Source organism: Schistocerca cancellata, chromosome 2 (assembly GCF_023864275.1).
Source record: "Schistocerca cancellata isolate TAMUIC-IGC-003103 chromosome 2, iqSchCanc2.1, whole genome shotgun sequence".
NCBI classification, from domain to species: Eukaryota; Metazoa; Arthropoda; class Insecta; order Orthoptera; family Acrididae; genus Schistocerca; species Schistocerca cancellata.
This window is the reverse complement of record NC_064627.1, coordinates 124,560,057-124,579,402: the sequence shown is the minus strand read 5'-3', so window position 1 is coordinate 124,579,402 and position 19,346 is coordinate 124,560,057. Positions and strand designations below refer to the sequence as shown.

The window sequence follows — 19,346 nt, the reverse complement described above, 5'->3', positions numbered from 1 at the left end:
TCTGTGACAATAAAGGTAATCTTGGTTATCGGACACTAACTGCAGTTTCCGACTAGTGTCGCTATACAACTAGAAACTTAAATTTCATGACGAAAGAATACACCAGGTAAGATAATGATGCACGATCGTCTACAATTGAACATTTTCAATAGAGATGAGGACTCTTTATATAACTTTGCACATTCATTGACGTGCAACATTTTTCATAACATTATATGTTCCGGCGTAACATCATGCCCCGGCACGACGATCCAGAACGGAAGAGCAGAGAGGTCTGTGAGAGAAGTCAGCCAATAGTACGCAGACTAGGATGACACCGAGACAGGAGCGGCATCCATACCAAGAGAGTAATAGCTCCACGCCCCCTACCCGCGACAGCAATGGAAGAAAAGCCGTCATACAAACGCCACAGCAGTGACTTACAAACTATATTATTTGCCATCCCTATTTGCTTGCTACTCACCTTTGTGCATACGCAAATTTAAGCATTGTCAATTTAACTTACTGTAATGGATTCCATTATACGATTTGATTGAATTGTTGTCTAGCGATCCGAGAAAATAGCTTCCTAGGTACTCTACTTAGATGAGTGGGTGCGATACTACATTATAGGTCAATATTTCGCTGTACAATACTTAAAGATAATGAATTCATTAAACGACGGTTGTTATTATATCGGACGTAATACACGGTGGACCTTCTTTCACAACTACTTCACTACAACTGCTTCGAGAGAGTGTGGTTTAGAATACAACTTTTTTAATTTTTATTTTGTTTGAGTAGCATTTGCAATATACATCTTCAGTTGTTTGCTGAATGTATTCCAATCTCTTTCTTCCTCTACTGTTTCTACCTTCTATAGCTATTTTTGGTACCATGGATGCCATTCCCTGAAGACTTAATAGTTGTCCTATCATCTTGTCCCTTCTCGACAGTGTTTTCCAGAAATTCCTTTCCTCTCCGATTCAGCTCAGAGCGTTCTCAATCCTTAAATTGTTATATTGTTATTGTTATTTTGCATGGTAATTTTTGAATGATAATTTTAGTATTTATTACAATATATAATGCTTCGTAATTTGTAATTTTTGACCACAAAACAAAGCCAAGGGCACAAAGTTATTTTCGAAAATGGTTAAATATTTTGCATCTAAAATCTTGCATCTAATATCATTAAAAATCACCTAACAGCATCACCACATAAAGGAAAACTGTCCTTCCTCCGGAAAAAATTCAGGTCTGAAACGGTTCATTTGATGTTCACGTGCTAACATTTATTCTATCTTTTAAGACCGAGTAACTCGGAGGGAGTATACCAATTCAACATTTTAAAGCACTCTGCAGAAAAAATAACTGAAGCCTTTCTGCTAATAAATGATGATATCCTCATTGTTCGTTGTGGTCTTCAGTCCTGAGACTGGTTTGATGCAGCTCTCCATGCTACTCCGTCCTGTGCAAGCTTCTTCATCTCCCTGCAACCTACATCCTTCTGAATCTATTTAGTGTATTCATCTTTTGGTCTCCCTCTACGATTTTTACCCTCCACGCTGCCCTCCAACACTAAATTGGTGATCCCTTGATACCTCAGAACATGTCCTACCAACCGATACCTTCTTCTAGTCAAGTTGTGCCACAAACTCCTCTTCTCCCCAATCCTATTCAGTACCTCTTCATTAGTTAGGTGATCTACCCATCTAAGCTTCAGCATTCTTCTGTAGCACCACATTTCGAAAGCTTCTATTCTCTTCTTGTCCAAACTAGTTATCATCCACGTTTCACTTCCATGCTTGGCTACACTCCATACAAACACTTTCCGAAACGACTTCCTGACACTTAAATCTACACTCGATGTCAACAAATTTCTCTTCTTCAGAAACGCTTTCCATGCCATTGCCAGTCTACATTTTATATCCTCTCTACTTCGACCATCATCAGTTATTTTGCTCCCCAAATAGCAAAACTCCTTTACTACTTTAAGTGTCTCATTTCCTAATCTAATTCCCTCAGCATCACCTGACTTAATTCGACTACATTCCATTAGTCTCGTTTTGCTTTTGTTGATGTTCATCTTATATCCTCCTTTCAAGACACTGTCCATTCCGTTCAACTGCTCTTCCAAGTCCTTTGCTGTCTCTGACAGAATTACAATGTCATCGGCGAACCTCAAAGTTTTTATTTCTTCTCCATGGATTTTAATACCTACTCCGAACTTTTCTTTCGTTTCTTCTTGCTCAATATACAGATTGAATAGCAACGGGGAGAGGCTACAACCCTGTCTCACTCCCTTCCCAACCACTGCTTCCCTTTCGAGCCCCTCGACTCTTTAAAACTGCCATCTCGTTTCTGTACAAATTGTAAATAGCCTTTCGTTCCCAGTATTTTACCCCTGCCACCTTTAGAATTTGAAAGAGTATATTCCAGTCAACATTGTCAAAAGTTTTCTCTAAGTCTACTAATGCTAGAAACGTAGGTTTGCCTTTTCTTAATCTAGCTTCTAAGATAAGTCGTAGGGTCAGTATTGCCTCACGTGTTCCGATATTTCTACGGAATCCAAACTGATCTTCCCCGAGTCGCCTTCTACAAGTTTTTCCATTCGTCTGTAAAGAATTCGCATTAGTATTTTGCAGCCGCGACTTATTAAACTGATAGTTCGGTAATTTTCACATCTGTCAACACCTGCTTTCTTTGGGATTGGAATTATTATATTATTATATATCTCATACATTTTGCTCACCAGATGGTAGAGTTTTGTCAGGAGTGGCTCTCCCAAGGCTGCCGGTAGTTCTAATGGAATGTTGTCTACTCCTGGGGCCTTGTTTTGACTTAGGTCTTTCAGTGCTCTATCAAAGTCTTGACGCAGTATCATACCTCCCATTTCATCTTCTACATCCTCTTCCATTTCTATAACATTGCCCTCAAGTATATCGCCCTTGTATAGACCCTCTATATACTCCTTCAACCTTTCTGCTTTCCCTTGTATGCTTAGAACTGGGTTTCCACCTGAGCTCTTGATATTCATACAAGTGGTTCTCTTTTCTCCAAAGGTCTCTTTAATTTTCCTGTAGGCAGTATCTATCTTGCCCCTCGTGAGTTAAGCCTCTACATCCTTATATTTGTCCTCTAGCCATCCCTGCTTAGCCATTTTGCACTTCGTGTCGATCTCATTTTTGAGACATTTGTATTCCTTTTTGCCTGATTCATTTACTGCGTTTTTATATTTTCTCCTTTCATCAATTAAATTCAATATTTCTTCCGTTACCCAACGATTTCTACTAGCCCTCGTCTTTTTACCTACTTGATCCTCTGCTACCTTCACTACTTCATGCCTCTTCCCCCAGTCTTGTCAATTGTTGCCTTATGCTCTCCCTTAAACTCCATACAACCTCTGGTTCTTTCGGTTATCTAGGTCCCATCTCCTTAAATTCCCACCTTTTTGCAGTTTCTTCAGTTTTAATCTATAGATCATAACGAATAGATAGTTGTCAGAGTCCAGATCTGCCCCTGGAAATGTCTTACAATTTAAAACCTGGTTCCTAAATCTCTGTCTTAGCATTATATAATCTATCTGAAACCTGTCAGTATCTCCAGACTTCTTCCATGCATACAACCTTCTTTTATGATTCTTGAAACAAGCATTAGCTATGATTAAGTTGTATTCTGTGCAAAATTCCACCAGGCAGCTTCCTCTTTCATTTCTTACCCCCAATCCATGTTCACCTACTACGTTTCCTTCTCTTCCTTTTCCTACTATCGTATTCCAGTCGCCCATGAATATTAAACTTTCGTCTCCCTTCACTATCTGAATAATTTCTTTTATCTCATCATAAATTTCCTCAATCTCTTCGTCATCTGCAGAGCTAGTTGGCATATGGACTTATACTACTGTAGTAGGCGTGGGCTTCTTGTCTATCTTGGCCACAACAATGCGTTCACTGTGCTGTTCGTAGTAGCTTACCCGCACTCCTATTTTTTATTCATTATTAAACCTACACCTGCACTGCCGGCCGAAGTGGCCGAGCGGTTCTAGACGCTACAGTCTGGAACCGAGCGACCGCTACGGTCGCAGGTTCGAATCCTGCCTCGGGCATGGATGTGTGTGATGTCCTTAGGTTAGTTAGGTTTAAGTAGTTCTGAGTTCTAGGGGACTGATGACCTCAGAAGTTAAGTCCCATAGTGCTCAGAGCCATTTGAACCATTTTTTACTCCTGCATTACCCCTATTTGATTTTGTATTTATAACCCTGTATTCACCTGATCAAAAGTCTTGTTCCTCCTGCCACCGAACTTTACTAATTCCCACTATATCCAACTTTAACCTATCCATTTCCCTTTTTAAATTTTCTAACTTACCTGCCCGACTAAGGGATCTGACATTCCACGCTCCGATCCGTAGAACGCCAGTTTCCTTTCTCCTTATAACGACGTCCTCCTGAGTAGTCCCCGCCCGGAGATCCGAATGGGGCACTATTTTACCTCCGGAATATTTTACCCAAGAGGACGTCATCATCATTTAATCATACAGTAAAGCTGCATGCCCTTGGGAAAAATTACAACTGTAGTTTCCTCTTGCTTTCAGCCGTTCGCAGTACAAGAACAGCAAGGCCATTTTGGTTAGTGTTACAAGGCCAGATCAGTCAATCATCCAGACTGTTGCCCCTGCAACTACTGAAAAGGCTGCTGCCCCTCTTCAGGAACCACACGTTTGTCTGGCCTCTCAACAGATACCCCTCCGCTGTGGTTGCACCTACGGTATGGCTATCTGTATCATTGAGGCACGCAAGCCTCCCCACCAACGGCGAGGTCCATGGTTCATTGGGGGTGGGGGGGAATATCCTCATAAAAAAATAATTTTACGTGTCCACAGAATAAAGTAGATGAAATATGTTTTCAGAAGATGGTGATCCAAAGCTCGTAAATATAAGGAGTAGACGAATTAATTAAAACGGATGAAATGAACAAAAGTGAGTAAACGGTTTGTAATGTCAAAAGCAAGAACAGTAACTATTAATACATTTACTCCACTGTAAGACACGACTGTCAGCGCCTTCATGGAAAAATGTTTTGTGTCACTTCCTGGCAGATTAAAACTGTGTGCCGGACTGAGACTCAAACTCGGGACCTTTGCCTTTCGCGGACAAGTGCTCTACCAACTGAGCTACCCAAGCACGACTCACGCCCCGTCCTCACAGCTTTACTTCTGCCAGTATCTCGTCGCCTACCTTCCAAACTGTACAGAGCACTTTAGAGCACTTGCCCGCGAAAGGCAAAGGTCCCGAGTTCGAGTCTCGGTCTGGCACATAGTTTTAATCTGCCAGGAGGTTTCATATCATCGCACACTCCGCTCCAGAGTGAAAATCTCATTATGTTTTGTGTCGCACATGGAAACATTCTTGTACCCAGGCCTGCACCTCTCCGTACAAGGAAAATAGACGGCTTTGTTCAAGGCTCCAACGGTGTGGCAACCACATGAAGAGAATTATGGACTGTGAGGAGAACGTGTAAGGGCTTTCCAGCGAAACTTTGCAGCTTACGTGACACAACCCACCACAACATTTTTCATCGACTGCAAGGGCCAGGTACATATTGACTTTCTGGAACACGGCACAACAATTAATGCACAACGGTACACGGACACTTTGCAAAAAATAGAAGCATGGCCAAACGCTGGGATAATGCCCGCTTACATCTAGCCAAGGCTGTTTCGACTGTACTGCAGAACATTCGCTCGAAAACCTGTACACGTCATACAGCTCGAACTCTCCCTCGTACGATTTCCACATTTTTGGAAGAAAGACATTCGTGGCTGTCGATTTGCTTATGACGAAGAGGTGCACGTCAAGGTCCAATCATGCTTTTTTATGCAAACGCGTACATGTTTCCGTGAAGGCACTGACCGTCTTTTCCCAGACTTGCTAAATGTGTGAACAGTTACCGCGATTACTTCTGCCACTTCTGCCACTTATATTTGAAGATCGTCGTGAGGATCCACCAAGAGCTGGTAATAAAAATTATTTATTTAACAACCAGTTTCGATCCACAGAACATCAGCAGATTAAAACCATTTCAAATCGTACTAGGCGATATTGCATCGCTGGCGTCAGTAGTAAAGTAAAATCCATTAATTAGTGTGTGACAACAGCGATTAATTCATACATTTTATTTTATTACCTGACGCCAATAATTTTAAATGTCTAATATGATGTTAATATTGCTTTTATGAACCTGATGATGATCTGTGATCGAAATTGGTTGTTAAACAAAGACATTGCGTCAGCAGCACTTGGCGGTAACAATGACTTTCTTGAAAATAGATGAAGTTAACGCCCAGGGATTACGAAAATAATGATTTTTCCAACGGCACACACTGTCATCCAGTCATTGTATTACATCGGAGCTAGTACCGAAAAAATATCACTAGCTATTGTATGGATTCGTAGAACATTTAATTATTAATTAACATCTAAGAACAAGAAGTGAATATTTCTGTGAATTCCCGCTCGCCACTCGCAGGAACATTTTGTAAAGTTTCGTAGTGAAAATGTAATATTAGCTACATTATTTCATTTATACCAGAACAAATTTTAATGATCAGTACAATATATTGAGTTGATATGCTTATGACGTCTTCATACAATGATAAAAAAATTTTCGTCGAGAATAACTGAAAGAAGAATCAAGTAATCGCACAATAAGAAAATTCTATTGGTGCCTCATCGGCAGTGTCACTTACAAAATGGAAAGGTCAACCAAATCATTGCAAACTGATCAAGCTTTTTTTAGTTGCATGCTCAACGCTCATTTGGGTATATCTCTTGGGCTGTGTTTTCTTAACACATCTTTCCATCTGTCTGACCGGAACATGGGTCCACTGTCGGAGATAATCCTATCTGCATCACCTGGATCACGAAATGTTGGCACAGGGCTCTGCACTCTCTAGTGTCGTTACTTTCTCAGGGGGTAACGTTCACATAAATACATGTTAGCACGACTGCAACCAGGGTGTACCTATATCTCCTACCTGTGTGCACAAAAGGATCCATTAAATCGGTTGCAGCGAGGTGTTTTAGCGCAGATGGCATTATGGGATGCAGAGGTGTCTCCATTGTCACCGTAACGTGCTTTGATTTCTCACAGGTTTCATACACCGCCAAAACCTTAAAAATTCGTCTGTCCACATCCTTAAAGAGCCAGAGTCTGCACAATTTCAGGTAGCATTTCCTGGTTCCAGAATGTGCGTAGCTAAGGTAAAATGAAATGAGCGTTTGGCGTCATTGGCCGGGAGGCCCCTTGCGGAGCAGGTCCGGCAGCCTTAGTGGAGGTCTTACTACATTCGACGCCACATTGGGCGACCTGCGCGCCGGATGGGGATGAAATCTTGTTGAAGACAACACAACACCCAGTCCCTGAGCGGAGGAAATGTCCGACCCTGCCGGGAATCAGAACCGGGCCTGTACGATTGCAATCCGTCACGCTGACCACTCAGCTATCGCTACGGACTGCGTAGTAAAGGTCAGTGTGCCAGCTGACCTGGTTCACAAGTTCATCTGGAATGGAAACACGCCGGTGCGCTTCTTACCCTTCATTCCAAAAGAACAAGATTCCTTTTCGCAATAAGTAGAACTGCCTAAGCCCAACTTCTATCATGTCATTTAGCTTCTCCTTTAGAGCAATTACAGATGGGTCCTTGTCTTGTTCCATGCGGATGTCCTTTAGGCTCGTGGTGACGATATTCTCAAAGGCCACCTTTTCTAACGTAATAGAGTCTGTAATGCTCTTCTTCTAGTGCATTTGCACTACTTCTTTCCAGTCCCATACACGAACGTTACAGCACATCCACGATGATGCTCCCCTCCCATGGCATGTGCGTTATTATAAAATCGTACCCCTATAGCAGGAGCGTCCATCTCACGAGTCTGTTATTCCGGAGCTGCGCCGTGAGTAAGAACTCCAAGGCTTTTTGTATTTAAAGATTCTACTTTTTTTCCCATACAAGAAAAATAGAAATTTTTCGAAGCCAAACACCACCGCCAAAGCTTCCATCCAGGTTACCGACTAGTTTCTCTCGTATTTACAGAGAACTAGGCTCCCAAAAGTGCTGGTCCCATGCACCGTATTTCCCCTTGCTGATAACTATGGAAGATCACTGTACCAAGCCCAAAGTACGAGGTATCCGTCGCCAGGTTGGGGTGCGACACAATCGGTGGATTTACCAGCGCAGTATTGAGGGTCTAGACTTCATCTTTCACCACCTCTCACGGTGAACTGGCATACTCATAGTATAGCCAGTTTATTCAAATGAATTTACCTCTTGCATAAATTTGCGACACCGAAAAAGTCAGGATGATATTTCTTAGTTGCTGGCATGGAAAATTTTGCTGTTGTCTCGATCTTGTCTGGGTCGGGTGAGATTCCTCCCACAGTGTTGATACGGCAGAGAAATTTTACTCGTGAGGTCTCAGTTCATGACTTCGTGATGTTGGCAGTTACGCCACATTCCCTGAAGGTCTATAGTATTTCCCTGAAGATTACGCGGTGTCCTCTCCTCTTCGTATCCACAGTCAAGAAATCGTCTAAGTAGGTGATGATTCTTCGTTTTACGGAATCCTTTAAGATATATTGAGTCACGTAATGCAAGCAGCTGAAGACACTTTTAAACCAAATGACAGCTATTTGAGTCAATAACATGTATCGAAGTGGGGAGTGCAGTGTATTCCCTGCTTTCTGAGTGGAGTGTAATTTGACAGAAACTGGACCACAAGTCGAGGGACAAGAATACTGTTACGCCACGGAAGTTTCGTAGGAGTTCCTCCTGCTTCTCGGGACAATCTGTTTCTGATTCAATGATGGTATTAATTTGACGTGAATCCAGCACCAAACGGATTGAGCCATCCTACTTTACGGTGAGGGGGTTTTTGTACGTGGAGGGTACAAGTTCCATGATGTCATCGTATAGTATCCCCTTGATCTCTAAGAAAACTTTGCGTCGGCAGGCGAGTGGAATCTAAGATGCCACAAAGAATTTCGTGTGCTCATGCACTCGGAATGCGTATTCGAAATTACGGACTACTCCTGTTTTCGGCAGAAATACGTTCACGTTTTCAAGTAAGATTTCTTCCACATTCTCCTTGGCATTCGTAGGATTGTTTTCTAAGATCGCTAACATATTTTCAATAGCATAGCGCACCTTCAATCGAATTTGTTCATCTTTTGCGCGGTGTTAGTATGCTCATTACATCACAATTGATTTCAATCTTCCTCCCATTTTGTGGACCAATTTAAGTTGACGCATTTGGCAGGAATTCACGCAGGTGCTGCGTTATTTGCAAATGCACTCGTAATGTTTCCGACTCCGTCGTTTCGCAGGTTGATCTCTCCCAAGTCCAATACGGGCTGATGTTGCTTCAAGAGACACAAGCCGAATATGTCGGCGAAGAGACGACCAGAAAGTTCGTTTCAAAGGTGTACCATGGGCAGCTGAACATTAACCAGGTTTGTATACTCACCTCCGCATCCTTTCCTCTCAGCGCGTCTGTGATTTTCTTTTTCTTCAGTCACAGGCGATTTGCACATTCCGATATCGCCGTAACGTGACTTCCACTGTCCACAATCCAAGTCAGATTAATGTTGCCTACGGTGACGACATGAATAGCAGGATGTGTACTGGTCGTGTCATAACATCGTTTTCCTCACGCAAAATCTGTCTTCATACTGTAACATGTTGATGTTGCTCGTTCCGGTGGTTCCTGCGGCGGCAGCAGCAGAAAGTCTGTTTCTATTTAGACTTTTGCCACGTTTCTCCTGTGATTGGTTGGTCTTGTTGGTTATTTTGCTGACACCGTCTCTTGTTCTCCCAATTGTTTCTTTCCTTCTGTGGTTCTCCAGTATCCGGCTGGAACTGGTTTAGGTTTCGTTGCACCTTCCAGTTTCCATTTTGCTGTTCGTTGTTATTATCGTTGTAATTGCCACGTCTAATTCTTTGCTCCCACGGGGTCAGGTTACTCCCTGTATAGTTCGAGTTATTGTTTCCCTATGATCGACAGTTTCCCCCATTTCGTCTGTCGTCGTCCCTTTCTGAGGAGCCTTGCCAGCTGCGATCATTGTTCTGTTCGTGTCTCTTGCATTTTGTATTTCGGCGACATAGTCTAATTCGCATAGCTTGCTCTTGAATGATTCAGTGGAATTTTTGCACCATCCGATAAGGGTTTGTTAGAAGTGTAGAATTAATTTGACCCAACAGAACGTCGTAATTTCCCGGGGACTGTACGGCTGGTCCAAAAACATATTCTTCTCAAATGTAAACTCAAACGACTTCACCGCACTACGAAATCCTGACGCTTCTAGGTCTTTGCGTAGCATACTCTCCTGACTGTTTCTTGCGTATCCTTAAACTCTTCGCATGAACGACAGCACTCACCGACACTGTGCATATGATCCGCTATCAAAATATCCGCAGATAAATTCCAGCTTGGGTTTCAGTAGCCACAATTCCTGTAGCACTTTATCGTGCAGAGCTAACCAACTTTTTGGATGTAATGTAAATGGATAAGATATGTTTGTGATGAAATAGTGTATTTTCCTGCAGCATTGGCCTTTGTGATGGTGATTTAGCCTCACACTGCGTATCAAACGTCATAATACATGTTCTTCTCTCCTGCCATGATAACGAGGGAGCGCTAAAGTCCAAGACCGCGATTCTAATTGAGCAACCTGCTGACGTTCTCGCTGGACGTGTTTTGCTACTTCGTTTTGCTGTGAGGTGATGTGGGTCTGATCTTCTGGAACCTCTGATATTTCCATCTGTTTGTTCTCGATCTGTTAGATATGCTTTTTGTTGTCGACAATTTTTTCATGCGTTTCTTGAACGATTGTTCTTCCCCGTTTTTGTAAAGGTTGTCTAAAACGGCTGATGTCTAAACTGCCCGTACAGCTAAGACTTCTCTATAGGCCCCCCAACCAAGACCAGTGCCAGTACGAAGTTATGTTCATGCTGAATGTCCCAAGTGCAGCCCCTCAGGAGTCAAGACCAGAATCACCTCTCCAGATTGGAGTCTGAATCAGAAGCCACGTTTCTCCACACTTCCCTTTCCATTGAAACGTCCCCTTAGAAAAATTTATGAATTAATGTGCTGGTGAACCTCTTACGTTAATTGATTTTCAAACAGCTGAGCAGAACTGAACGTACTCAGACATTTCGCTCTTTACCTATTCTGATCAACAATAAACTGACACACAATATTTTTAGCGCAACGCAATCTGACTTTCAAAAATCCCTACAAGTGAATGGCCTTGTTTAACAATACCCTAGACCTTTCATGAATCACTTACCTCACAAAAATCTTCGTTACTCGAACTACTGAAATACAGCGAGCGCCACTACTGCCAGCTAAATAAAAGATTCTAACTACTGAAGTCACTAACTACTGATAGGCATAGTTAGCAAATGAAAGATTTTAATAGAGAACAAACATTGTATTTACCTTAATAATATTCAAAAGTCATCATATTAATATGTCAGTTCATGATATCCAGTATTACAAATTTACTCTTTCTGATGAACACACGTCCAGATCATCCGCCCTCAAAACTCCGCCATCTCTCTCCACACATCCACCACTGCTGGCGGCTCACCTCCCACTGTGCAACGTTACGCGCTGTTAACAGCCAACTGCCCAACACTACAATAGCAAATTCCAACAATGCAAACCACACACAGCACAGTCAGTGATTTTCATATAGAGCGCTACATGACGTTACCAACATAAAAACCTAAACAGCCTACTTACATAGCCCCCATGCTTCCCACAAAAAATTTTACAAATTGTTTTGGGCACTGGCCAATACATATTTGTTAAAATTGTTCATAATTACAATAACAAAGAGATCAGATGCACACACTTATTGATACACTGTTGGTCAAAAGCTAAAATCTCACAGTCCATAAAGACAGTCCTGATCATTCATCACATTAAAATTGCAGTGTTTTTTTTTTTCTCAAAGACTGAGCAGTAAACGAAAATGCACACGGAAGTAGTGGATTTCCATGCAATCTTGAAGAAATAGTATTGTCCTTCCAACGGGAAGACAGTGCTGACTCTTGACATGCAGACATGTAATGGGCCACAACAGAGCAAACCCACAGCAGAGTCAGTCGAAGTTTTGAAGAATATTGATAGGTAAATCATCACAGAACAGACCCGCTGTAGTCCTGTTAGAGATTACGGTATTGGTGGGCCACCAGAGGTGCAGACCCACTGCAGTCCTTGTAGAAATAATGGTATTGGTGAGTGTGGTGTAGACCCACTGTAGTCCTTGTAGAGACGGCCAGGAGCCATCTGTTGCGACTGTGCAGATGCACAATCACCATCGAAGAGTCTTGCGGACAATATAGCAAGTCCATAAACCACCACTTGTGCACTCACAAAGTTTTTGAAATTGTCCTTAGAACCACCAATGCTGTTAACCAGTCCCTTGCTGAATTATTAACACACGTGCAAACAATAACAGTCCCAACTTCTCACATATTGTGCATATACTATGACCAACAGAAACGTGTGCAGTGAAATATATGGTTACAAGTTACTTAATTTGATGAACTGGTGTCGATTACAATCTTATAACATGAGGATACAATTAAAAAGATACAGAAAACATCATTAAAACATAATAATACACATAACATTTGTAGTAATACTGGCTTTACAAAAGAATAGAAATAGACATGTACATCAGTGTTACAGGAATTATGACATAAGTAAATATATAAAATAATGAGAATAGTTTTCGAAACATTAATTTCACACATGAGCATTGAAACAGAACAGAATTAATAATGTCTAAACATCTTTACAAAGAAAATAACACATTATTAGAAAAATTCTACAAGATAACTCTTATAAGTTAAACACATAAAGACAGGAAAAACACAAATACACTAGAGTACACAAACACATACCGGAATAACACAAAAGGAAAGGACTGGGTTTGTTTTCAGTGCAACATTTGGTACTGCAGTCCAACCCAAAACTTCATTCCACTGATCTTTCCTCTTATTTCAACATTTGCTCCAGCAAAAAAAAAATCCTGTCTAACCCAGTTGTCCCTAAACCCTACTGTTTTGTACGTATACTCTATTAAAATAAATATTTCTCGTTGTACAATACTCATTTTTGCCCAAATCTTTTTCATATAACTTCTCAATGCATTCTTTCCCTATTCTTCATCGTTAGTTTCTTATATAGTATCCCCCCTCTTAAGCTAACTTAAATCTACTGATCTCAGATATATATACTAAGGGATGAGGCAATGCAGCAACACACAACAAATTAACACAAACAGCAATGACAAAAAAATGCAAATTGGCAAAGCAAGCAGCAGTAAATTTAAATTAGCAAAGCAAATGCAATATTACAACTAATATAAGGCAAAGTGCAGCAAACAAGAAAAATAAATCAAACAATGCATTTACCTTAATAGTGCTCAAAAGCCATTATATATATATATATATATATATATATATATATATATATATATATATCAGTTCATGATATCCAGTATTACAAATTTACTCTTCCTGGTGTACACACGTCCAGATCGTCCACTCTTAAAATTCTGCCATCTCTCTCCCCACATCCACCACTGCTGGCGGCTCACCTCCAACTGCGCAACGCTACGCGCTGTTCACATTCAACTGCCCAACACTACAATAGCAAACAATATTGCAAACCAGCCACAGACTGCACACAGTACACCAGTGATTTTCATACAGAGCGCTACGTAGCGTTACCAATAAGAAAACCTAAACAGCCTACTTACACCATCAAACCTAACTAAACTCGAAAAGAGCACCCAGACAACCTCCTCCTTAAGGGTTTCGTGCAAATCACAAGACTCCACGAGTTCCATGTCTTCCCTCTCGCTCGTCTGCTCTTCCCTTCGAAAAATCCTAACCAAAGTTAATAATATTCTTTTCCCCGCTGAAGATGAAACCAATCCATGATTCGTATATTCCCATACATGGAGGAGAAGACATTATGCTCCTGTATTATTTCTCTCACAGCCATTTTACGGAAAATGTTTTGAGTTTCGACTTAGGCCTCAAGTGAACAACAGTTAATCACAGAGATCACAAGTTGCGACATTGTCGCGAGTAAAATAGTGACCTGAGTGTAGAATAAATTTCCTCTACCTGTTTTATAAAAACTATGTCCTACGTCTCCAGTACATTACGACAGTGTTTTTATAAAACAGATCTGAAGATGGCCGTTGTAAACGTATCGGTGTTGACAAAAAGATTGTGACCATAGACGTAAAGGAAAGGAAGCTAATCGTAGAGATTATTATCAGGGTGGGCCGAAAGTTACATTCCATCATAAAATTCGTGATGCTTTCCAAAATCTTTGCAGACAGAAAGACGGCACCACCTGACAACTGCCTCAATAGCGTCTGCTCAAAGATTAACGTGGAAACACGCGAATTTTGCATGGACGCCATCTCTTAGCATAATGGGCATTTACAACACTGTCGAAACACCTCGACTGGGCGATGCGCTTCTCTCTTGTGCCCCTGTCCCTGCCATGTCCAGAAATACCTAACAGGCAGATCCAGGTAGGCAGTTTTTCGTCCCTTCGACCGAAAGCATTGTCTGTACACCAGTGTGAGAAGTTCTTGCGACTATCATTTTGTCCCCGGTAAGTACTTTGGGCTTCAGATGGCTTTCAATTCCCAAATGTCCAGTGCAAGATTTACTGTCCTCATTCGAAGGACAGATACCATAAAGCTCCTGCATGCACTAACAATGTACATGCTCCCATCGGTGCCTGCTGATGTTGATGACTTCCTGTCATCTTACAAAAATGATGTCTGGGGGTGTAATAAGATTGAAGAGTAGCCTTGAATAAGGGAGTAAGTGAGAGTGTGACTTGTTCTCTCTCAAGCTGACGAAAAAGAATCCTCTTCAAGTGGTCAGTCTGATCTTGCTATGTAATTGCACTGCAAGGACTAGTGTTACATGATCAGTTTTGTCTCAACTGCCATGATTTATAAACAAATGTCATGAAATTGGTAAAATTGTCGAATTTAAATTAGTTGCGAGCTACAATTTACAATATGAGTATCGTTAAATTACCATCAGTGACTGCCAGATCGCAATACTAATGGTCCATATTAATTTCCTATTCTTTGGAATCCTGCTGAATGAAGACATGTGCTGTCATTGCGAGGGAAGGAAGAGAAGCCAGTAGAGGCCACTGGGCCGGGTATATTGTTTATGCAGCGAGCTCTGCTGAACAGCAGTGTCTGTGTTTGCATCTTAATGACAGGCATTAAGCAATGAAAGACTATTTTTAACATGGTGTGTCCACCAGGGCCATGAAGGTGCTTCGCAAACTAACAGCAGCAGAGCGTGCAGTATCACAAATCACTGCACCCTGCAGGAAGCCTGTACCCTTCCAACATTTGGGCATGGAATAGTTCAGGGATAAGATCTGTGAGGCTGAGCCTGAGGAGACAATCCGGCTCATTTTTTCTTATGACTGTGGCAGTTGCAGTCATCATGCTTGTTTCTGAGTTCTAGCACTAAAAACCCCTACCTGTGGTTAATTATATTAAAACTGCGTATGGAAGGGTCACTGCAACCTTATTAGAAGAGCTCTGATTGGTTATCACTGAGAAGAATTATTGTCATAGGTGGTGACAATGACACACAAGTCAGTCTCTGGCAGAGTAGAGCTTCGGTCTTGGTTTCAGTCTTGGCCTTCTTCTTTGCCTCTGGCAGCGCTCTGATCAGAACCGCTTCGACGGCACAATTCAAGAGAGGTACACCCATTCCAGGTTCTGAGGGAAAGCTGCATCCAGCATTCATAAATGTTAGGATTTTCACATTTGTAATTTAAGTGAGTTTATTAGCAATTGCATGCACACCATGTGCTTAATCAAGACAGTAAATTCCTGTGCGAGTCTTTCTTGTATTTATATCTTTTTACCACAGTGCAATTTCTTCGAACCTAGATATTTTCCGAATGTTGCGCTTAAGCGAAAGTATCCATCTCACAGTCGTGAGCCAATCTTTTCCGAGGTGTTGATATTGTTAACTCAGTGGTACTATTTAATGAACGTAACAGTTCCCTCTCTTTTTGCACTTGTGTTTTCTATGATGTCTAACTGGCCACTGTGGCCGAGCGGTTCTAAGCGCTTCAGTCCGGAACCGCGCAACCGCTATGGTCGCAGATTAGAATCCTGCCTCGGGAATGGATGTGTGTGATGTCCATAGCTTAGTTACGTGTAAGTAGTTGTAAGTCTAGGGGACTGATGACCTCAGATGTTATGTCCCATCGTGCTTAGAGCCATTTTGAACTTTGATTACTACAGGGACTTTTAATAAATAGGACTTAATAGCAACCATTGTTTCATTCAGCAGTTTTATAAATTCCCTAGCTTATCATCTTTGTGAGTTACGGCACCAAGGTTAGTGTATGTTAAAGCCACTGCTGTTAAATAAATTCCGTCCATTGAGTTATCTATTGTACAAAACCTGTAGTTAAATTTACTTGATAAGCGTATGTCGAAGGCTCAGCCATAACCTCATGGTAGCACATACCACCTGCACGAAATAGATGTCTTCTTGTCAATTTTACTTGGATGGCCTCGGTCTTGCTGGGAGATGCTAAAAATTAGATACTGACAGCTATTTCAAACTCTCATATGGAACGATGCATTGCTCTCTAAGTAACGACATTTTAGACCTCTCAAGAGTAGTTGTTTACGTAGTTGGCCATTCATCGTATGTATCCTCTTTACTACAGTTCCTTACATATACGTTCTATGCCTTTGGAATGGACCATTCATAGTGATTATTTATTCTGATGTTTGGTTGTATGTTGTTTCTTTCTCCATCTCTCTCTCTCTCTCTCTCTCTCTCTCTCTCTCTCTCTCTCTCTCTCTCTCATCCATAAAATCACCTACATTTTCAGAAGACAGGGAATAAACATAGCATACACAACAGGCAAATCTATACAACAACAAAAAAAACTGACAAAAAACACAGACATATACCAGAAAGCAGGTATATACCAGTTACAATGTAACACTTGTGATGGCACATACATAGGGCAAACAGGGAGAACATTTGATGTCAGATACAAGGAACACATGAGGGCATGGAAATATGGGACAAACCACTCCATATTTGCAGAACACCTGAGAGAAAATGACCACAAACCAACCACTAGAGAAGATATATATGAGAATAATTAGAATCAACAATAAAAAGCACCTTCTGACCATGCAAGAAAATTACCACGTACATAAAACCAAATCAGAGAGGAAAAAATGTTGAATGACCAAGTACACATGCCAAACAATTCATTATTTACACTAATAGATAAAGTGCTAGAATAATGTTCGCAAAAAGGATAAATATAAAAACAGTGTTCAATGCAATAATAATAGAATCCAACATCTTTACACTCACTCATCCATGACCCCTCCCCAGAATACTGAAATGGTAAGTCAAAACATCTGTCAAAAAAAAATCGTCTTTATCCCCCCTCCCCCTCTCTCTCTCTCTCACTCATACGCACACTGACGGTATAAACAGCATAAACAGAAGTTAGTAACGAACATGTTCTTCGTTAGGTTGGCGACACATGGGTAAACATACCAAAGACGATGAAACAGTTAATGGAGTCTCAATATTTACGCTGTGAAAAGAAGTGTACGACGTAATAGTTGTATCGAGTAACAGAAGAACGATAGACCATCACAAAAAAGAGTAACAAACATGCTGAACAGTGTGTGGATGGCGAAAACATGAATAGGTGAACAAAGAACAGTGATAAAGCGACCTCCAGAACAGACGTGAGGAAACGCAAATCAGCAAATCGTAAGTAATTACATTTCTTACAAAAAATCTCGAAGTGAACTGTTTGATAATCTATAACTAACAAAACTGTTCATTATACATCCCACTGATGATGCCTTAAAACAGTAGAAGGCGAAACGCGTATGGATTAAATAAAATAAATAGCAGCAGGAAAAGGCAGTTTGATTTGCCAAACAAGATTTGGGAATTGTCTCTGCAACTCATTTCTAGCCATCAGCGAAAAATGTGCCGGACACCCATCGTGTTGATACCACAATTTGTTCCTTGTTCCTAACTTCTGTAAAGTTTGGAAGGTAGGAGACGAGATACTGGCAGAAGTAAAGCTGTGAGGACGGGGAGTGAGTCGTGCTCGGGTAGCTCAGTTGGTAGAGCACTTGCCCGCGAAAGGCAGAGGTCCCGAGTTCGAGTCTCGGTCCGGCAGACAGTTTTAATCTGCCAGGAAGTTTCAGCAGACCTAATGTTTCCTGCAGGAATGTGGTGTACTTCCTACCATTAACATTTCCTTCGATGAAATAGGGGCCTATAATCCTGTCCTCCCGAATCCCAAACCATACATTCACAGACCACGGTTTTTGGTGTTCAACTTCCGATGTATTAAAGATCCTTTTGTTCTCAATTTGTCATAGACATATTTAAATGTGCGACTTGAAGGGTGAGTGCGCTAAGGATATCTTTCAAAGTATAAGTCTCTAGCTCTCTCTGAATTTCGTTGGCGTTTTCCATAAATGAGAAGCATATCGACTTGTTCTTCGAAGAATACATCAGTCACGTTAGCTTGATTCGACGATACTATTCTTACCGTTCCTATTAGTGTTCTATTGCGAAACCGTCGAATGCTGTTTATATGTCGATGGCACGTTGCCAAATAGTGCATGTTATGCAGATTAAGACTTCCATGGTTCGTGAATGTAGCCTAGTCAGTAAATAAAATCAAATTAATAAATATGTCATCCCTCTGAATCTGAAGTTGAGCCCATTGACAGAATTCAATGCGACGCATACAATCTGTACCAGTTAATTATTGATGGAGACTGATACGGTAAAGATGATATATATAGCGCTGCAAAAAATGAACAACGCTACTCTGGCTTATGCCAGATTCCCTTCCGATTTGACGCGTACTAACATAAGATTCTCGAACCACAGTGACAACAGTACCAATTTCCGTTTCCTCGATAGTAACTTTCCTTTTCCGGATATGTTTCCGATGCATTAAAGATCCTTTTGTTCTCAGTTTATCGTAGACATATTTAAATTTACGACGTGAAGGGTGAGTGCGTTGAGAGTATCTTTCAGCGTATAAGTCTCTAGCTCTCACTGAACTTCGTTGGCATTCTCCGTAAATGATAAGGATATCGACTTGTTCTTCGAAGAATACGTCAGTTACATTCGCTTGATACGACAAAACTAGTCTTACTGTTCCTGTTAGTGTTCTATTCCGAAAACGTCGAATGCTGTTTATATGTCAATGG

General features: G+C 41.2%; 1 protein-coding gene and 1 non-coding gene across 2 annotated transcripts in view; one reads left to right on the top strand and one right to left on the bottom strand.

Annotated features, from left to right (window-relative positions):
• Positions 1 to 19,346, bottom strand: part of LOC126151559 (trypsin-1-like) — a 58,121-nt gene that overhangs the window by 32,134 nt on the left and 6,641 nt on the right. The gene's annotated exons all lie outside the window — the stretch shown is intronic.
• On the top strand, positions 18,221 to 18,295 carry Trnas-cga (transfer RNA serine (anticodon CGA)). Its single transcript has one exon. It is a non-coding gene; the product is annotated as a tRNA-Ser (tRNA).